The following is an 18,490-nucleotide window of genomic DNA, read 5'->3' as shown; positions in this document are numbered from 1 at the left end:
TTCCTTTTTGAGACAGGGTCTCCCTGTAGCCCCAGCTGGCCTGGAACTTACTAAGTAGACCAGGCTGGCCTTGAACTCACAGAGATCTGCCTGCCTCTGCACCACTACGCCTGGCTTGATCCCAGTAGTCAGGAAGTAGAGGCAGACAAATTTCTGTGAGATGGGAGACTGGCCTGGTGTATACAGCAAATTCCAGGCCAGCTAGGGCTACAGGAAGATCCTGTCTCAAAAACAAAGAACAACAAAAAAAGTAACATAAAGTAGACTGGAGAGATGGCTCAGCAATTCAGAGAACAAGCTGATCTTGCAGTTCTCAGCATCCACATGGAGGCTAGTTACTGTCCTTAACTCCAGTTCCAGGGGGATCTGATGCCCTCTTCTGGCCTCCATGGGCACTGCACAACACAGGTCCACTTATATACATGCAGGCAAAACACTGATACACATAAAATAAAAATAAATTTTAAAAATTTAAGTAACACACAGCAAGTTTGCAGCAGTTAATAGTCTCCTAACAAAGAAAAGTCCAGAACTAAGCAGTCTCACTGCTAAAGTCTATTACAAGTTTAAAGAAAAGTCAACACTGATATTCCTCAAACTATTCCATGAAGTAGAAAGGAAAGAAAGCTTAGCTTCCAAACTCGCCCTCACAAAGCCAACATTTTAAAAAAGATCATATACCATTATCATACCAGGTGTGGTGGCGCATGCCTTTAATCCCAGCACTTGGGAGGCAGAGGCAGGAGGATCTCTGTGAGTTTGAGGCCAGCCTGGTATACATGGCAAGTTCCAGGCCAGCTGGGACTACAGGGAAACCCGGTCTCAAAAAGACCAAAAAAAAAAGATTATACATCATTATCAAGTTGGTTTAATTCCAGGGATTCAAGGATGGTTCAACATATGCAAATCAATATTTATAATATAGCACATAATAAGAATAAAGGAAAAAGGGGATGTAGAGATGGCTCAGTGGTTAAGAACATTGGCTATTCTTACAGAAGACGCAGGTTTGAACCCCAGCACCCACATGGCAGCTAACAACTGTCAGTAACTCCAGTTCCGGGGGTTCCGACAGACTCTTCCTTTAAAATCAGGAGAAAGAGAAAGGTGTATACTCTCTTTACTCTTACTCAATATAGTGCCTGAATTCTTAACCAGAGCAATAAGGCAAGAGAAAGAAATATAAGTCATACAAATAAAAAAAGAAAGAAGTTATGCTGGGCATGGTGGTGCACACCTGTAGTCCCAGCACTTGGGAGGCAGAGGCAGGCGGATCTCTGTGAGTTCAGGGCCAGCCTGGTCTACATAGTGAGTTCCAGGACAGCTGTGGCTACAGGGAGCCCCTGCTTCAAAAAGACAAAAAAAAAAAAAAAAAAAAAAAAAAAAAAAAAAAAAAGACGTCAAATCACTCCCATTTGCAGATGCTATACTTAAAACTGTAAAGACTACCAGAAAACTTGTAGAGCTGATACTTTCAGCAAAATATCAAGGATACAAAATCAGCATACAAAAATCAACAGATTTTCTATATATTGATTAACATGCTGTGAAAGAAATCTGAAAAATTACCCATTAATAGTAGCCTTCCTCCAAAAACAAACCCCTAAGTAGGAATAAACCTAAACAAGGAGGTGAAAGATCTTTGTTATAAAAAACTAAAACACTGAAGAAACTGAAGAAGACACAGGAAGATGGAAAGCCCTCCCTGTTCATGGACTGGCAGAACTATAATGATATTGTTTAAAGGGCCATATTACCAAAACTCATCTAGAGAACCAATGTAATCCATCAAAATTCCAGTGACATTCTTTTTTTCAAACCAGTGCGTATGTGAAGATGCTCATGTATGTGTGTGCATGTGTGTGGAGGCCAGCATTCAATCATGGTTGCTGTTCTTCAGGTGTCCTTATTTTATTGCACTTATCTATGCATTTATATTGTTGTACATGGTGGCAATCACTTTTACCTGCTAAGACATCTCAATAGTCCCATTTAGCTTAATTTCATTATTTTTTCAAGCATTTTTTTAAACTTTTATCTGCATTTATTTTATGCTCAATTTATTCCCGTGCCATAAGTTTTTGTTTCTTCAGTTTCTTCTGGGATATCTTTTTCTTTTGTGAAACTTCCTCTTCAGGCTTAGGAATAATTTGTTCCTTTTGTGAGGATCAATCATTTCCATATGGCAGGGGGAGCTCATGTATGGGTTAATGCGACCATGAGCTCTGTAAGTTCTGTGGCACATCTTGGGTGATTTGTTCACCTGGATATGCTCAATGACCAGAGAATCTACATCTAAACCGTTAAGTTCAGCATTACTTTCTGCATTTAAAAAAAATATATTTATTATTTTTATTTTATGTATATGCGTGTATTGCCTACATGTAGACAAGTGCACCTGTGTCGTGCAATGCCCGCGGAGGTCAGAAGAGTCTGTCGGATCCCCTGGGACTGGAGTGTCGGACAGTTGTTAGCTGCCATGTAGATGCTGGGATTCGAACCCTGGTCTTCTGCAAGAATAACCAGTGTTCTTAACCTCTGAGCCATCTCTCCAGCCCCTACTTTCTGTATATTTAAGCATGTGCAGCAAAAATTCAGCACTCTTTTTGGGCCACCGACCTTGTGTCCAGCCCCACTGTTTGGCCTGAACACACACACCTACCAACTCCACCATTATAACGCCAGAATGGCACACACTGCTTCTTTAAAGTGACATCTGTCAGATACTTGGTGGCTTTTTGGATATGCACACCCTTGAAGGCCTGAGCAGTTTCACGTGTGTTCTTAAAGTGAACACGAAGGTTGGAACCTCTTGATTTGCATGATTTTGTAGGGTTTTCTGGGTCAAGAGAGTAACAAACCATTTTCACAGGTCACCTCATGTAGGAGAGGAAGTGTCACGCTTAAGCACAGGCTGCACGAAGAGAACACAGCTTCCTCTTTGAGAGTGCAGCCCACGCTTCTGCAAAATAGCCAAACTACAATCTGCCCGGATGAGGGGATCCTGCCCAGATGAGGGGATCTATCAGGAAGTGACACGCCAACTTATGGGACACTAGGGACAGGGGGGAGGTATATAAGGCTTGCACTTCCCAGCAAAAAATGAGTCTACAGCACCTTGCCTAGTGCCTGCTCTCACCCGACTCCTGGAGTCTGTGTGTTGATTCTGTGCCACTCACCCCCACCTTCGCCAGAACCCTCGTTGCCTGCAGTCCCTCATGGGCTGGACCCACAAGGAAACCTGCAACAGTTGGTGCCTGAACAAGGTTCCCAGCATCCCGGCGTTGGCGATGCCCCCAACTTCGGTTCGTTTGGTGAGTAGGCCCGGGTTTTGTCTGTCCGTTCAGCTGCTTGAAGGTGAGCCAGTGGCCCCCTCCTCTGTCCCCTCTACCCTGTTTGTCATATTTGTTGTTAAATCAGGAAGGCACACTCTGCCACATGGTCCTGAAGCCCACGTTGGCACCTTTCCCTTCTTGGCTCGTCCCGGTGATTTCACATAAGGGCTGATCCACCCCGAACTCAGAGCCCAGGCTTCGGGTCATCCTGTTGCCTGTCCCGGAGACACCGTGCACCGTGTGAGCATACGGCTGGAGGTGTCATGGCCTCCAGAAGTCCCTCACTAAGCACAAGACATTTGGATCCAATACACCTTTTCATGTTGGGGAGGTTTACGTTCAAGTGGCTCACGGTCCTTGCTTGCTTCACTTGTGTCCTCTTGGTAGTCACCCTTGTCTTTTACTTTTGTGGCGAGTTTCCCTTCACGGGACCTCCCCATGATGGGCAACCTGCCACCACAGTGCAAGGAGCCACAAACGGCAGTGCTAAAATTGCTCCCTTAGTACTCGGGGACTGAAAGTTAAACCAAAAGATATTGAAAATTTCTGGGATGAAGCCACTAACTTGGCCCCTTGGGTCTCTCCCGAGAATATGTGGGATCCTGACCTCTGGATGTGGGTCCTTTTCTTGGCCTGAAAAAGGGAAATAGGATCGGGAGTCGCTCCCCGTGCCTCACTTGTTCCGATCCTTTTAGCCATCATTGACAGCCTTAAGTCCTCCTCCCCTAAATAAGTCATTTCAGCCCACAATAAGCATTGTCAGGATAAGGCCAGTGTAGACCTTGCCATTACTTCAACCTCTGCTGACCTTGATATGGGAACCAGCCCTGAGGTCAATCCAGATGAGAAAGGGGCCCCCTTGCCTCTACCTCAGACCCTGCTTTCAAAGCCACAACAATGAGAGACACTACCACCCCAGTACCCCTGGAACCACATTCTGCCTGCTCTGATGCACCTCCCACTCATTATACACCCCCCATGGCCCGCCGACCCCTTGCTGCCCCTTGCCAGCCATTGTCTGCCTTTCCAGTTAATGTTGGCCCAAACGCTGCACAATGGGTGCCCACCACTCTCACAGACCTTGTACTCATTCACAAAGCCGCCAACGAATCAGGCCCTGATTCCCCATATTTTGAGCAAGTTCTCCACCAATGGGCCATATAGTTACAGACCCATTACGATGGGTGTAACTTATTAAAGGTGGTTTTGAAGCCCTCAGTCTTTCTGAGCTGGCCTTCGGCTTACAACTATCAGGCTGAAAATCAGACACATCTCAACCTTCAATATATCCTTACTATTACTCTGGATATGCTCACAGGACGTGGACAATATATTGACCCCATTTCCCAGTCCACTATCGGCCTTCATGCTTACTACCAACAAGTTAGTGACCTGGCCTTCAAGGCCCTTAAGTGTTGCTCCACCCGTGACCCACAGGCATTCTTCCGCAATTTGATTCAGCAGCCAGGGGAGTCCTTTACAGACATCCTCACCCGTGTAACTGGGGCAGTGGAACGGAGGGTAGAGTGTGGACCCACCCGCAATATGCTTATCAAACAACTGATATGGGAGGGCCTAAATACCCCCTACTCGCAATGCTATTGCACATGTCCGCAATGATGATACTCATAAATGGGTACTTGCCACTAGCAACCTAGATCCCAGGACAGGGCCCACTGAGGCCCTGACCGCCTCCTTAGAGGTGCTCTTATTACAAGGAAGGCCCACCCCCTCTGATTCAAAAGATGGCTGCTGGAACTGCAGGAGGACAGGACACCTCTGCAGGGACTGCCCGAAAAACAGAGCTCGTCCCAAGACCGGCTGCCCCAAATGCAAAAAGGGATTTCATTGGGTAAAAGATTGTAAGTCACGGCCCCAATAGGACTCGGCTCCTTTAAACTCCACCCAGGGCACCCCTCAGCCCTGCAAGTAAGAGGGGAAACGAGACAAATTTTATGGACCCTTACGATTCTTAATCACTCCCCCCAATGACCTTATTTCTGGATGGGATCGCTGTGAAGGGCCTAGTGGACATGGGAGCCGATGTTACCATCATCACCGAGAGCGAGTCTCTTCAGTTCCCCCATTGGAAATATTGGCCTGGCCCGCCCATTAAGGGAGTTGGGGGCAGCCAGGACACAAAGCTGGTTGTCCACCCAGTACACTGGAAGGACTTAGATGGGAGTAAGGGCAGTAAGGGAGTAAGGGGCTGACGTCCCCTGCAACTTGTGGGGTTGAGATGTCCTGGAAGACATGGGTGTGGTTCTTACCACAGACGATCAGGCCTTTTATGATGATGTCACAGCCCATGATAAACTTGGCCTCTCTGCGGGAAATCAGAGCCCTGACCAGCACTCCCAATTCTAAGGGCCACTGCCCTCCCTGGGACATCCCCTAAGGAGCCTCCCACACCAATCGCTCTTACCTGGCTCTCGACAGATGCAATCTGGTTGGAGCAGTGGCCTATTATAGAACCTAAATTGTCTATCTTCAAAAATTTGGTCCAGGAACAGCTGGACCTCAGACATTTGGAACCATCCACTAGTAAATATAATACTCCAATATTCGTTATAAAAAAGAAAAATGGTCATTTTAGATTGCTTCAGGACTTACATGCCATTAATGACCAAATGGAAAAAATGGGCTTGACACCAGCCAACTTGCCCCACCCTGGTGCTATTCCTCCTCATTATATCATAACACTTGATATTAAAGATTGCTTTTTCTCAATCCCACTGGCCCTCCAAGATCGTGATCACTTTGCCTTTACAGTTTGGGAACCAAACTTCCACAAGCCAGCCCTCAGATATCAGTGGAAAGTACTTCCCCAGGGAATGAAGAATAGTCCTACTATCTGTCAGCTTTTTGTCTCATGAGCCACTTCAGCCATCCCTCATAGTGTACAATTTATTCACTATATGGATGACATTCTGTTGTCCCACCCTAACCCACAATTTCTCCACAAGGTAACCAGAGACATACTCTCCTGCCTATCATCCCTTAGCTTGTCTATCACCTTAGATAAGCTACAGGAGGTGCCTCCTTAAGCCTTTTTGAGGCAGACCATTTCGGTCAGCATACACCCTATGGCCCCTGCCTTTAATTCAAAGCTGGTCTATATACTAGCCGATTTTCAACAACTCTGTGGCACCATAAATTGGTTTAAACCGTTATTGCCCATTCCCTCGGAGGAATTGAGGGTGCTGTTTTGTCTTTTGGAAGGCCCCACCTGCCCTTTAGCAAAGATTAACTTAACTCCCCTAGCCATTGCCTTATTGCAAAAGATCACTGAATTACTCTCTTCAACAACCCTCGACAGGTATGAGCCCTTAAAATCCCTACAGGCTTTAGTGCTATCGACTTCCTCTGGCTTCCTTGGTGCCCCTTGGCAGACCGGGCCACTTATCTGGGTCCATCTCTCATACTCAGAGTACTGTGAAGGGCCTAGTGGACATGGGAGCCAATGTTACCATCATCACCGAGAATGAGTCTCTTTGGTTCCCCCATTGGAAATATCGGCCTGGCCCTCCCATTAAGGGAGTGGGTGGCAGCCAGGACACAAACTTGGTCGTCAGCAGGTTTCCTCTAAGTTTGATCTGGCCTTTAACTTGGCAGTCAAACTGTGCGCTCAAGCTCGAAGAACCTTCAATAGAGAACCCGACACTATTGTGCTCCCCTTTCCCCTCCGTAGCCTACAGGCACTCTGGGCCGATTCCATAAGTTTTCAGACCATGATGTCAGGCTTCCCTGGCACCACTGACAATCGCCTGCCCCAAGACAAAAGAATTCAGACCCTTCTCACATTGCCGCTTGAAGCTAAGCCCCACAGCACTCCTTCTTCTTCCCCAATTCCCCAAGCGACCATTGCCTTTTCAGACTCTAATAAGAAGAACTTTGGGGTCCTGATACATCGTTCTGGGAAAAAGGACATCACCCATATCCCTAATCCTGGCTCTGTCCAGTTGGGAGAACTTCTTGCTATACTTAAAGCTTTAGCAGAGGGCCAGGACAAACCCCTAAATCTTTCTGATAGTGCCTATGCTGTTCAGGTCGCTAAAGTCCTTGCCTTTTCTCAGGTTAAAAACTCCTCCACCCCACTCCACCTCACTATAGTCAAGCTACAGGAATGCCTACAAAATAGAAGTTACCCATGGCACATCTCACATATCCGCTCACATACCGCACTTCCTAGAATCCTAGCTCGGGGGAATGCTGCCACAGATGCCCTGATCATGACAGTCCAGTCTAGCCTGTTAGAACAAGCAAGAGTTTTACATCAACAATTCCACCTGTCCCCTCAGAATATTCATAAACTTCTCCCAGAAATCCCTATGTCCCAATGCAAGCACCTTGTCCGCTCATGTGCTACTTGTGCCCTGCTTATGCCTCTCAGGCCCCTTAACAGGGGAGGAGTGAATCCCCATGGTTTGATACCCAATGCCATTTGGCAGATGGACGTGACTCACTACCCCTCTTTTGGGAAATTAAGTTTCATTCATGTTATAGTTGACACACGCTCTTCCCTTACTTATGCTTTAGCTCTCTCAGGGGAAAAGACTATATATGCCATTGAAGCTATAAAGTCCGCCATGCTAATCATGGACGTACCCTGGGCGCTTAAGACTGATAATGGGCCCGCTTATTCCTCTCAAGAATTCAATAAATTTGTTTCCTCCTGGGGAATCAAACATACCTTTGGTATTCCCTATAACCCGCAAGGACAAGCCATTGTTGAAAGGACCAACAGGGCACTTAAGTCCCTCCTGGCTAAAAGCCCCTTGGCTGAGGCCAAATGCGACCCTCACCTGGCTCTTACTAAGGCTTTGTTCTACCTTAATTTCCTCATGTTTGAAGACCAGTCTCAGTCCAGCATACAAACATTGGTCCTTCTTGCCTTGGGCTACGCCCCTGCCACTAGTTAGGTGGAGGGATCTGATTTCATCCTTGTGGCAGAAACCAGCCCCTGTCCTGACACAAGGATGAGGATACACGAGGATAAGCTTGTATATTTCCACAGGACGCTACAACCCTCATCTGGATTCTATCGAGAGACATCTGGCCAGCTATGGAAACCCATCTGGAGACCAGCCCGACTGTGAGTTTGATAGGACATGACGTCCTTTTCTGTCTTTGTTATCTTTGGCACCCTTTTGTCCTTTGGCTGTGCTTCTTCCCAGGCTTCGGATCTCTGGGCACTGGTCCCCTTACCACCTCTGATCTTCCCTGTAGATGAACAGTCGCCCGCTTTCCCGATTCTTTTTACTACTAATGAATCCCTTGGTCTCCCTACCATGGAATTTTTCCATTGATTCATGCGTCCATTCCCATAAACGGCGCATGGTCCCTTGCAGGATCGCTCTGCTTCAGCCCAGCCCTTAACCCCTCCTCCCTTAATGTCTCTTGCTGTCACTCCCTCTTTAACATCACAACAGGCGACTTTCATGGAAACTGAAGCCAGGGCTCCTTATGGGGCCTCAAAATCTGGTCTCCCTTAGTAAAAGAAACTTCTGAGACTACAGTGTCCTTTGTGCCCCCTGGGGCCACCCTCCCAAGGGTCAGGCGTCCTCCATGGACCCAGTGCCCTCCCACCTATAAACTTCCCACCACATTGTGCTTTCCTATTCCATGGGAACAATGCCTCCTGCTCACTCCTGGAAGTACGCTCCTCTTTACTACCGATTATGATGGATGCCTGCAGGCTTCCTCCCTGGCAGCCTGGAGACACCTTGTCTCTACAAAATCTTACTCCTATGTCTACCCTGTTCCCAGGCATAAAGACACTGTCAGGGGGGCCTGGGAGCTCTGCAGTCTGGCGGCTTGCCTGGATTTGCATCCTCTCTTCTTTGTATTAGGTGGAGCCATCTTTAATGGTACAAATATGGGAGATAGCTCAGAGATGGGTTCCTCGGGTATCGCAGACCCAACTTGGACACCTAACGAAGTCTTTGTTAGCATCTCTTTTTTGTTCTCGCCCATTTGGATTTGTCCTCCATCTGCTCTGCTTCTTGTTGATGGCACAAGTGAACAGGAGGATACACTTAACTGCTCCCTTGCTAACTGCACTCTCTCAGCATGCTGGATTTTCCCCACCTCTCTCGTTTTCTTTGTGCGTGAACCCGCAGCAATCTGGGTTCCCGTTCCCAATGCCACTCACTTCCATGTTATCACCCTCATGGAACAGACGACTATCCAGCCCTTCCCCCAAGTCAAGAGAGATTTTGGTATTACCACGGCAATTGTCACTGCCATTATCCTTCATTATCCTTTCCTTAGGGGCTGCAGCCACTGCCGCTGTGGCTATCACTCAATCTTCCACTACTGTGGAAACACTCAATGAGGTAGTATCCAAAACCTCTGCGGCCTTACACAATCTCTTATTAATCAACACCTCTTCCAGGCCATTTCTGTCATCCAACAACAGGTAGACAGACCTCCTTGGGGAAGAGATGGCGATTGTCAAACATGATGCTAATGGCCTGTGACCCACGGTTCAAAGCCCTGTGTCTCACACCTTACAAAGTAGATAACCTCGCTAGGGCCAGGATGGAACTCTCACAGTACATCCTGGCCACTGGAGCCAAAAGTTTCTCAACTACTCCACCTTGCTCACTGACCAGATCATCTCCCTAAATTATACACAGGCTCAGACATTAGATATAAACTCTGGGTTACTCAACAAATTTTGTTCCAACTTAAAAGTTTTGTTTGACTTTTCATGGATGGTTACTTATTTGCTCTTGGGTATCATAGTCTTCATTCTTTTCTTGCTCATAAAATGTCTTGTTCTATACTTCAGCAGACAAAACAAAGTAAATTACTCGGTGTATCAGGTTCTCAAGATGTTCAAGGATCCAAACTTTGACCCCACCCCACCCCCGAGGTCTGGCAAGTCTGGCTTATTGACAGCCGAGAAGCAGCTGTGTAACTTCTTGCCCTCCTCCTCCCTCACATGGTTATGCCAGAGGTCACACCCTTTGAGGACTGGTAGTCAATAACAGGTAAGATCCTGATAGTCAGGATGACCTAAGACAAGCACAGTCCATCAAGCTGGGTGCCCTCTGAGGTAGGGTCAACTATGTCGAGGCAAAGAACCTCAGCTCCCACTGACCTTTCTATAATAAAAAGGGATGGACAGTAGGAGAAGAAGTGTCACGCTTAAGCACAGGCTGCACGAAGAGAACACAGCTTCCTCTTTGAGAGTGCAGCCCACGCTTCTGCAAATTAGCCAGCCTACAATCTGCCTGGATGAGGGGATCCTGCCCGGATGAGGGGATCTATCAGGAAGCGACACACCAACTTATGGGACACTGGGGGCAGGGGGAGAGGTTATATAAGGCTTGCACTTCCCAGCAATAAACGAGTCTGCAGTACCTTGCCTAGTGCCTGCTCTCACCCGACACCTGGAGTGTGTTCATTCCGCACCACTCATCCCCACCTCAGCCAGAACCCTTGTTCCCTGCAGTCCCTTGTGGGCTGGACCCGCGAAGAAACCTGCAATAACCTTGGACGGCTTACAGGAAGAGACATATTTATTTTATGTATATGGGTGTCTTGCCTGCATGTATGTGAGTGTACCATGTGCCAATACCTGCAGAAGCCAGAAGAGGGCACTGGATCCCCTAAAACTGGAGTTAAAGATGGTTATTATTCATCATGTGCGTGCTAAGAATTGAACCAGGGTCCTTTGCAAGAGCAGGCAGTGCTCTTAACAGCTGTGCCATCTCTCCAGAACCCCTATTTTGGGTTTTTTGTGATGGTCTGTCACCTGTCTGGATAGCTTGACTGGCCAATGAGCCTCAGGGACCTCCTGTCTCCACCTCCCCAAGCACTGGGATTGTAAGTGTGCACCATCATGCTTGGCTTTTTGCATAGGTTCTATGACTCAGACTCAGATCCTCATGCTTGTACAACAAACGTTTTACTGACTGAGCTCTCTTCCCCAGTCCAAAATTCCAATGAAATTCTTCTCAGAATAGAAATACTAAAAAAGAAAAAAAAAAACCCTAAACTTCATATGAATATACAAAAGACTCTCAATACTCAAAGCAATCCTGGGCAAAAAGAGCAATACTAGATGTATCACAATATCTGAATTCAGATTATATGATAGAGCCATAGTAACAAACACAGGATGGTACTGGCACAAAACCAGACATACAGACCAATAAAATAGAACAGGGGACCCAGAAATAAACCCAGCAGCTATACTCACCTAACTTTTAACAAAGGGTACAAAAGCACATTTGAGAAAAGACAGCTTCTTTAACAAATGGTGATGGGAAAACTGGATATCCACACATAGAAGACTTAAACTTAACTCCTACCTCTCACCTTGTAAAAAAATCAATTCAAAATGCACCAAAGGCTTTAATTTCCCTAACATGTTCAAACTACTAAAAGAAACCACTTCAAGATATGGGCTTAGGCAATGGTTCTGTGAACAGGACTCCAGTGCTCAGGAAGTAATAGCAAGAACTGACAAAGGGGTTGCATCAAATTAAAAAGCTTCCCAGCAAAGGAAACAATTACCAGAGTGTAGAGAAAGCCTACAGAATCAGAAAACATTTTTGCTATTTATTCACCTGACAGAAAGAATTAATGTCTAGAATACATAAAGAATTCAAGGTTGGTATAGTGCTGTACACCTGATATTCTGGTACCCAGGAGGCTGAGGCTGGAGGTTTGAGAACAGGAGGCTAGCCAGGGCTATGTGGCAAGGTCCAGGCCAGCCTAGAATATGGAATGATACACTATCTTAAACAGACAAACCTCAAAAAACCCAGCAAAGAACAAATATGGCTGGGTATGGTGGCATATACCTAAAATCCTAGCACTTGGGGGGCAGAAGGCAAGAAGATCAGGAGTTCAAGGACACTATCTCAAAAACAAAAACAATCTAACACAATAATAGCACAAATGAATCAAACAGACAATTCTCAAAAGAAGTAAAAATGCTCAATAAATATATCCAAAAAATGCTTTAGCCATTAGGGAAAAGCAAATAAAAACCATACTGAGATTCTTTTATCATTCCAGTCAGAATAGTATCATCAAGAAAACAACTATGGGGCTGGAGAAATAGCTCAGCAGTTAAGAGCACTGGCTGCTCTTACAGAGGACCTGGATTTAGTTCCCAGCACCCACTTGGCAGCTAACAAATATCCATAATTCTAGTTCCAAGAGATCCGATGTCCTCTTTTGACCTCAGTGGGCATTGCACAACCTGGATGCACTTACATACATGAGGGCAATACACTCATACAGATAAAATAAAAATAATAAAATACTAAAAAGCAAAAACAACAACAAAAACCTCGAGGTGTGGGTGTGGTGGTGCACACCTTTAATTTTAGCACTCAGGGCAGAGGCAGGCAGATTTCTGTGCTATGGAAGCCAGCCTGGTCTACATAGCAAATTCCAGGCCAGCTAGAGCTACTGGGAGACCCTGCCTCAAAACATAAACAAACATACAACAACAACAACAAAAAACGTAAATAGAAGAGGACTATTTGAGAAAAGAAACCACAAAAGGTGCAAGGGGGAGGGGACAAGAGATGTAATGAGAGTTGTCAATGATCAAATTCTGTTATATGTATGTATGAAAATGTCACGATGAAATAAAATATTAACTTTATACAATCCATACACACTAATAAAAATTACCACTCTAGCTGGGGATACAGCTCTCAGTGGTAGAGCACTTGCCTAACATAAACAAGGCCCTGGGTTTAACATGCAGGAACACAAACAAATATAACCTGCTCTACATGCAAAGAAATTTAAGGCAGAAAGATGGCTCAGCAAGTAAAAGTGTTTGCTGTGCAAGTACTCCCAAATTTCAGGGTGGAAGGAGAAAACAGACTCCCAGAAGTTGTTCTCTGACCTCCACACAAGCACCATAGTACATACCTGCACGCACATGCACATACACAAACACACACACACAAATAATAAAATTCTGAAATTGTTTATTTATTTTTATCTTTATCTTTCTGAGACAGCATCTTCCTGTAGTCCTAGCTGGCCTGGAACTTGCTATGTAGACCAGGCTGGCCTTGAACTCACAGAGATCCACCTGCCTCTGACTCCAGAGTGCTAGATTAAAGGCATGCACCACCATGCCCAGCACTGAAATAGTTTCTTAAAGAGGAAATTCAAGAGACTTGTGAAATACAGTATATATCACAATTCATGTGGCATCATGAAGCATTTCTAAAGAGTTCTCTGTGCCACCTTAAACCTATTTGACACAGCCCTCAGGTGGGGTCAGCCAGTATCTGTTACTAGAGTGCTACTCAAAGGAACAGAAGAGGAAAATCCAAGCTTCAAGAGAAAAACAAATTTTCTGCTGGATGTTAGCTTACCTCAATCTAAACACAGCATCAAATCATGAGCTGCAATGAGTTCACAGCTTCACGCATATGTCCTATTTCTATTTCTTTGTATGCAAAGGTATTTGTTTGGAATCTCCTATGAGAGAGAGAGAGAGAGAGGGGTGCAGGGGTGTCTTCCTTGACTGCTCTCTACCTTATGTATCTCAGCAGGGCCTCTCAGTTGATTCCAGAGCTCACCAATAGAGCTAGTCTAGCTAGCTAGCTTGCTCCAGAGAGCCTGTGACTATACATTTGCCCCTGCCTCCCCTGACCCCTTGCATAGCAAGTGCTTTACTCACTGAGTCAATCTCTGGTCCCCAATTATTGCATTACACAATGAAATCCAAATTCAACATACACACGCACACACACACACACACACACACACACACACACACACACACACACATATATACACACACACATATCAGGCATGAAACCACATTAAAAATTTTGTAGTGGCAACCTCACTTAAAAACAAAAGAGTGGTATTTGCATTTTATTCTATGCCTATAAAAAGAATACATGCATTTTAGATAATCTCTCCAAAAAAGAAAGGCAATAAAAGAAAAAGGATAAATATAGTTGGGCCTTATTTACTTCCTTACATAAGGTTTCACTTACCAAAATGCTTTTCTTAATTTTTATGATTTATCCAGGTCATCATCTACAACCAAGCAAGGTGGCATTTTTAGGGTTTTTATTTCAAAGCAGCAGCCAAATCAGAATTCTAAAAAATAGAGGGAAAAAAATTAAAAAACAGTATTAGAAAGAATTAGAGGCAAAAATGCAAACACCATAAATTAAAAAGTCAATCTGAAAACTTTTGAGACTGTTAAAAACTGTTTTCATAAAATCTCAAAAAACCCTTCATCTAAATTCTTAAACTACTCACCAGCAAATATGTAAAGAGTACAGAAGCCAAACTCGGGTACTTACACTAGCTTCATGGAGAAATCCTGAAACTGGGAACCCTGGGGGGAGTGTGCTCCATACTTTAATTCCTCAGTCTGCCATGTTAGAATGAATTACCTTCATGCCACACTGTCTGCAGATATTTGGAACCAAAATACTTTCTATACATACTAAATACAAGATTTACCTCTTCCAAAAGAATTTCAAATTTAGTTTTAAAACTTCATAAAGTATAGGCCCAGTGTGGTGGCGTACACCTTTTATCCCAGTACTCAGGAGGCAGAGGCAGGCCAATCTCTGAGTTCCAGGCCAGCCTGGTCTACATAGTGAGTTCCAGGCCAGCTGGGGCTACAGAGAGACCCTGTCTCCAAAAGACCAAAAAAAATAAATTTTTTTTCATAAAATATAAATGTATTTTTTCCTATTTTATCCATAGTATCTTACAGTTTTAACTATAATTTGTTTAAATTGTTTTCTTTATGACAGATGTGAAAATTATACATACAAAAATGCATTATTTTGGCATACTTCAGGAAAAAAAATACACCTACTCTAAATATTTTGAATATCTTTATGAGTATGAATGTATGCCTACATGTAAGTGCACCACCTGTGTTATGCAATGCCCACAGAGGTTAGAAGAGGACTCCATTTCAAAACAAGCAAAATAAAAGCAAACAAAAATTCTAAGAAAAACAAAAGATAAATTCTTTTCTTTTTTTTTTTTTTTTGAGGCAGGTTATCAGTTTATAGCATAATCTGGCCTTAAACTCTCAGCAATCTTTCTGTCTCAGCCTCCCGTGGCTGGGATTACAGATATATGTCACTATACCCAACTCAAATATTTTTATATCGGGAGAAAAAAATTTTAAATAGTTAAATAACTAGTTAATATACTTTAGTAAGAACAGGAAAAAATATGAATAAAATAAAAACAGAAAAAAAGAAAATGAAAGGATCAACGTGACTATTCTGGTGAATATTTTATCACAATGCAAATATGTTAATACCCCAGGTACCAGACACAAACTTAATGAAAAAAAAAAATTCTTTAAAGATCATGTAAGTCAGTGGTGCATGGTGGCACATGCCTTTAGTCCTAGCACAGAAACAGGCAGAGCTCAAGGCCAGCCTGGTCTACATAGCAAGTTCCAGGCCAGTTGGGGCTGCAGGGAGACCCTGTCTCAAAACAAACAAACAAACAAACAAACAAACAAACAAACATATTAAGTCAGAGCACACACACAGAAACATTTAAATTCTTTTAAAAATTACATTTATTTATCTTATATGTATGTGGATACATTTCTGCGTGGCACATGTGAAGAGATCAGAGGACAACTTTGTGAAGTAGTTCTATTCTTCTACCTTTCGTGGATTTCAGGGATTAAACTCAGGTTTTCAGCCTTGGTGGCAAATGCCTGTACCTGCTGAGCCATCTTCCTGGCCCCTCAATTCTTTTTTTGAAGCAAAGATAAGATAAATATTAAAAGCTACAAACTGTAGGGACAAAGCTACAGATTGATCTGTCTTACATTGCTTGGTCTCTTTTACACCGATTTGAGATTCTAAATCAAATTTTAAATAGACATTGACAGTACATTAAAATAAAAATAATGTATCATGACTAAGTAAAATTCATTCTAGGAATTCAAAGCAAGTTTGGTATTAGGAAACTGAGGGAATAAGTTATGCAATCATGACGTCCCTGACAGAACTTGCTTTCTTCAATACAATGTGTATTAAATCTAGAGTTTTGTATACACATTTTACTATTGAGCCAAATCCCCAGCACTCTTTTTCTCTCGTTTTTTTTTTTTTTTTTTTTTGAGACAAGGTCTCCCTGTAGCCTCAGCTGACCTAGAACTTGCTATTTAGTCCAGGCTGGCCTTGAGCTCACAGAGCTCCATCTACCTCCTTCTAAGTGCTGGGATTAAAGTCATTTGCCACCATGCCTGGCTTTAAAGATTTATTTGTATTATTTTAGATCATGTGTGCATGTGTGTGTGTGCGTGCGTCTGTCTGTCTGTGGGTATGCGCAGTGCTGCATCCCCTAGAACTGGAGTTCCATGAAGACATGAATGCTAAGAGCCAAACTTGGGTCCTCTGCACAAACAGAGCATGCTCTTAACCACTGAGCTCCCTCTTTAGTCCTAGCTCAACCCTCTTTTTTCATCTTGTTATTTTGACAGGCACAAAGTTGTACAGGTTGGCATCCAAAGTGGCCTTAAACTCTTGATCTTACAGCCTCAGCCTTCAGTGTAGCTGGGATTTACAAGCCTACCTCACCTGCCTGACTTAATCATTCTTTTTTTCTTTAATATTTTATTTATTATTTTAATTTTATGTGTATGAGTATATTGCCTACATGTATATAAATGTACCCATGTTGCTCAATGCCCCAGAAGTCAGAAGAGGATGTCAGATCCCCTGGAACTGGAGTTACAGGACAGCTGCTCGCAGTCAAGTGGGTGCTGGGAATTGAATCCAAGAACTCTGCAAGAACAGCCAGTGCTCTTAACCACTGAGCCATCTCTCTAGCCCCTTAAACCATTCTTTTTTAAAAAAATTTTTTTTCACTTTATTATTGTTTATTTTATGTGTATGCGTGTATTGCCTGCATGTAAATAAGTGCACCCACGTCGTGCAATGGCCGCGGAGATCAGAAGAGGCTGTCAGATCCCCTGGGACTGGAGTTAGAGACAGTTGTTAGCTGCCATGTAGGTGCTGGGATTCAAACCCGGGTCTTCTACAAAAACAACCAGTGCTCTTAACTGCTGAGCCATCTCTCCAGCCCCTTAACCATTCTTTCTTGATTAAAAAAATATATATATTTAAGATTAAATTTTAATTTGGAGGGGGGAGGGGGCAAAGGATCTCTCAACTACAGGCAGTTGGGAGCCGTCTGATGTGGGTGGTGCTGGGCACCAAACTCTGATCCTGGGAAGAGCAACAAGAGCTCTTAATCACTGAGCCATCTCTCCAGCCGCTTTTGATTTTTTTAAGCTTCGAATAAATATACAAATACATGATAAAACTAGTCCATAGTGAGGCCTAGTGGGAGAAAATTTGCACTTGCATATGTAAAACTCTAGGGTTGATTCCTGGCACCAATCCTAGCACCAAAGAAACAAAAAACAAAAAGCCAGCAGCTTGGGGGTGAGATGCAGATAGGGGAGGGAGTATAGTATGATTAAAACATATTGTATGAAATGCACAAAAATTCATAAAAATATATATATTGAGGAAAAAAAGTCAGCAGCTTGCTTCATGCGGAAAGACTAAGGGAACTGCCAGGAACATGGAAGATAAAAATCAGTAAAATTAAACAAGAGAAATAAAAGTACAAAAACTGGGGGCTGGAGAGATGGCTCAGTAGTTAAGAACACTGGTTGTTCTTGCAGAAGACCCAGGTTCAAATCCCAGCACCCACATGGAGCTAACAACTGTCTGTAACTCCTCCAGTCCCAGGGGATCCAACAGCCTCTTCTGACTTCCGCAGGCATTGCACAACACAGGTGCACTTACCTACGTGCAGGCAATACATGCATACACATAAAATTAAATTCTTTTTTTAAAAGTACAAAACTTGGGAAGAAAACTGAACTACTAAAAATGATAGAACTGTATTCTTGAAAACCAACTAAAAGACAAGAAAACTTAGCAAAGCAGCATGGTACAAAATTAATACATAGAAAAAACAGCTTTTATTACCTATTATCAACAGGTGGGAAAGATTCTATTTATAATAGTGACAAGAAAGTTAAAATATTTAAGAATGCTGGGGGTGGTGGCACACGCCTTTAATCCCAGCACTTCGGAGGCAGAGGCAGGCGGATCTCTGTGAGTTCAAGGCCGGCCTGGTCT

General features: G+C 43.8%; 1 protein-coding gene and 1 pseudogene across 5 annotated transcripts in view; both read right to left on the bottom strand.

Annotated features, from left to right (window-relative positions):
* The window catches only part of Ncoa6 (nuclear receptor coactivator 6), an 87,756-nt gene that overhangs the window by 66,771 nt on the left and 2,495 nt on the right, over positions 1-18,490 (bottom strand). For all 5 annotated transcript variants that reach the window (XM_017801885.2, XM_008847883.3, XM_008847882.3 and 2 more), the window contains exon 2: positions 14,333-14,438. The gene's annotated coding sequence lies outside the window, so the exon portion shown is untranslated. The remainder of the gene's footprint in view (positions 1-14,332; positions 14,439-18,490) is intronic.
* LOC108491541 lies at positions 2,050-2,899 on the bottom strand (annotated as a pseudogene).

Source organism: Nannospalax galili, unplaced genomic scaffold (genome assembly GCF_000622305.1).
Source record: "Nannospalax galili isolate Female #2095 unplaced genomic scaffold, S.galili_v1.0 scaffold724, whole genome shotgun sequence".
NCBI lineage: Eukaryota > Metazoa > Chordata > Mammalia > Rodentia > Spalacidae > Nannospalax > Nannospalax galili.
The sequence above is the reverse complement of the archived record's forward strand: the minus strand, read 5'-3'. Positions and strand labels throughout refer to the sequence as shown.